The 3,776-nt window shown below is 25.8% G+C and overlaps 1 non-coding gene across 1 annotated transcript; it reads right to left on the bottom strand.

Annotated features, from left to right (window-relative positions):
• Positions 1 to 3,384: 3,384 nt before the first annotated feature.
• Positions 3,385 to 3,465, bottom strand: TRNAL-AAG (transfer RNA leucine (anticodon AAG)). The gene has a single exon. It is a non-coding gene; the product is annotated as a tRNA-Leu (tRNA).
• Between the last annotated feature and the right edge of the window lie 311 nt (positions 3,466 to 3,776).

Here is a 3,776-nt window from a genome sequence, read left to right as displayed (position 1 = left end):
TTAAAACAATCTTATATATATATATATATATATATATATATATATATATATATATATATATATATATATAATACTATCAAATTATCATTAAAGTATATATATTAACTTAATTATAAAGTCAAAATATACCAAACCATTATACAAGAAATTTCATGTGCATAAATTTGTATTAAAACACATTAATTATCCCATAAAATCATACAAATATATAATTTTATCTTTTAAAATAACAAGTTTAAATTATCCCACAAAATCATACAAATATTTTTTTTTCTTTCAAAATACTAAGATTCTAAGTCATTAAAAATATAAAATAAAAAAACATAAAGGAAAAAATTTATTTTGATTATGGAAAAAAAAAAAGAATCCTGGCAAAAAAAAACCATTTAAAAATAAAATTGTACAAACAAGCAAATGAAACAATTTTATTCGATTTCATGGAGTTAACTCAGTGTAAAATTTATTTTTTTCTTGAATTTGTAAGAAAAACAAATTTACCACCATTTTAACACGTTGATCATACCTAAATAAGTAAAATTATACGATTTTATGTCTTAAAACGACTTTGACAACAATAACTAAAAAGGTTATGTTCAGTAGCCGTTAATTTCTTACGAGCTTATAGTTTTTTTAACAAGTTAAAATATAGTTTTTATAAATTATTTCAAGTAATTTATAAGTTTTTATTTTTCAATCATTTTAGTTATATTTAGCTGTTAATTTTATCAGATACGATATACTACAAATTCAAATTGTTGACTTCTCTAGTATCCACTCAAAAGTAATTTTTCAGCTATCTGTTACTTTAAGAGAAAATAGAATATGCACGACAAGTGTAAAATCATTTATTTTAAACTAAATCAATCACCATTATGTATCGTGTCACATCAAATTTTAATTTTTAAGTTAATGGTATAATATGGTTGAATGATAAATTCATATATATAATATATATATATATATATATATATATATATATATATATATATATATATATATATATATATATATATATATATATATATATATATATATATATATATATAATTGACATTAATTTCAAAAGTCCGGTTGTTACCGGCATCCTTTCAAAAGTACAATTGTAACTTACATCTTTAAAGTCAAGTTGTTACTGACATTAATTATAAAGTTCAATTGTTATTGGCATCCATTTTTAAAGTCCAATTGTCATGGGTACTTTTAAAGTCCGTTTGTCACTAGCATTAATTTCAAAAGTTCGATTGTTACCGGAATCCTTTCAAAATTCAATTGTCATTGGTACTCGAAGTCCGGTGGTTATCGATATCACTTGCAAAAGTCTAATTATTATTGGCATTTTCAAAGTCCAATTGTTATTAACACCATTTCAAACTCTGTTTTTTTACCGACATTCATTGCCAAAAAGAGTCCAATTGTCATTGACACTCTCAACGTCGAGTTATCACTGACATCAAACCCAAAGTCCGGTTGTTACCAGCATCCATTCTCTAAATCCAATTGTCATTTGTACTTAAAGTCCAGTTGTCACTGACATCATTATCAAAATCCAATTGTTATTGGTACCCAAAGTCTGGTTGTCACCGACATTATTTCAAAATTCCAATTATCATTGGCATCTTTAAAATCCAATTATCACTGGCATTAATTCTAAAGTCCAATTTTCATTGGCATCCATTTCAAAATTCAATTGTCATTGTTATCCAATGTCTGGTTGTTATCGGCATCATTTGCAAAGTCCAATTGTCATTTTCATCTTTAAAATCCAAATGTCACTGACATTAATTCCAAAGTCCAATTTTCATTGGCATCCATTTCAAAATCCAATTGTCACTGGTATCCAAAGTTCGATTGTTACCAACATCATTTGCAAAGTCCAATTGTCATTGTCATCATTCTCAAAACCCAATTGTCATTGGTATATAAAGTTCAGTTGTCACTGGCATCATTTTTAAAGTCCAGTTGTTAGCGACACTTATTTCCTACATCCAATTATCATTGGCTCCCAAAGTCAAGTTGTCACTGACATTAAGTCCAAAGTCCAGTTGTCATTGGCATGTTTAAAGTCCAGTTGTCACTGATATCATTTTCCAAGTCCAATTTATTTTTGGCATCATCCGTTAGAGGCCAGTTTTTATTACTGATGTCTACAAGTAAAGTCCAATTTTGTCTGGCACATTCAGAGATTGTGCTCTGTTGTGTCCTGATGTTTCTTAGAAAGTTGTTTGTATGACTTTTGTTTATAGGAATTCCCTAGAAGATTGAATGATTCTTCTTGTTAAGAAACTCCAATATTTTTGTCTTGGATGAATTCTTTGTTAGGGATCTCCAAAGTATTTTTTTGCATGGATGATTTTCTTGTTAGAAAACTCCCGAGTTTTGTATTAGATGAATTCTTTGTTAAGAATACCCAAAGTTCTTTTTTCCATGGATGATTTTCATGTTAGAAAAGTCTCGAGTTTTGTCTTGGATGAATTTTTTGTTAAGAATCTCTAAAGTTCTTTTTGCATGGATGATCTTCTTATAAGAAAACTCACAATTTTTTTTTTATCTTGGGTGAATTCTTTATTAAGAATCTCCAAAATATTTAATTGGGTGATTTCTTATGAGAAATCTCCAGAACTCTCAGATATATTCTAAGATGTTGGCATGTAATCTCTAACTAGTTGATAAAACTCACTTTGAATATTCTGCAATATTTTCTCCAGTAAATTATCACCCCCAATGAGTCTTTCACCATTTTAAAATATGTTTAAACAATTTAAATTATATAATGACACTTTTTAAATATTTTTTCAGCATTGAGTAAATATGATCATTAGATAATAAAAAAATAAAAAAATATTGGTTTAATTTTGAACATTCATTAAAACACAATAAAAACTTAAATATTGATTGAATTTATTTACATAACGTAACATCTTAAAAGAAATTATACATATAAAAAATGATAAATGCATGTATTATTTATACAATAATATTAACAATTCTTGAAAGTATAAAAAAATTAAAATTAATAAAATCCTATATAATATCAACAATGTCTCAATAAAAATAAATAGGATCGCTTATTATCTATTGAAAAAGAAATTTTATAAAAAAATTAATTACAATAATTTAATAAACGGTTTTACATCTTAAAATATCTAAATTTAAATTATTTATACATAAAAAATAATTTCATAAATACTAATCTCATAGTTCGCTTTAAACCATTGATTGAAAAAAACATTACATTTCATTCTAGCAAAAAGCTATATTAATAATTATAATTTATCCCTATCATTAATATGATAAGATGAGTAACGCATGCTTGACACCTATGGAGGGTAAAGAATAAGGAAGCTTTGTGGGACAAATGAAGCAAAACAAAGTTAAAACATTATTTGTTGACAGTGGGATTTGAACCCACGCCCTTTCGGACCAGAACCTTAATCTGGCGCCTTAGACCAACTCGGCCATATCAACTTGTTGTTTAATAAACCAAAACAACGCAATTCACACACAGACTTATGTAAGTATATTTTTCAAAAGGCTTAGCAAATAGACATTACCTGTTACTTTTGCATGCATGTTCCTTTAAAATGTGAAATTTTATTTTAATAACTAACATTTTTTATTACTATTTTTAACTACATATCTACTACAGGTTGGACTCATATAACTTTTTTTTCTTCTTTTTCTTTAGATATTTATGCCTACAAAGATAATTAAACTATTTTATTTTAATTTTTCATGTACAAATATTTTAAACCAAAAATAAAATACTAGTTAATAAT

The sequence above is a fragment of the Lathyrus oleraceus genome, chromosome 7, assembly GCF_024323335.1.
Source record: "Lathyrus oleraceus cultivar Zhongwan6 chromosome 7, CAAS_Psat_ZW6_1.0, whole genome shotgun sequence".
Lineage (NCBI taxonomy): Eukaryota > Viridiplantae > Streptophyta > Magnoliopsida > Fabales > Fabaceae > Lathyrus > Lathyrus oleraceus.
This window is presented reverse-complemented; position numbering and strand designations above follow the sequence as displayed.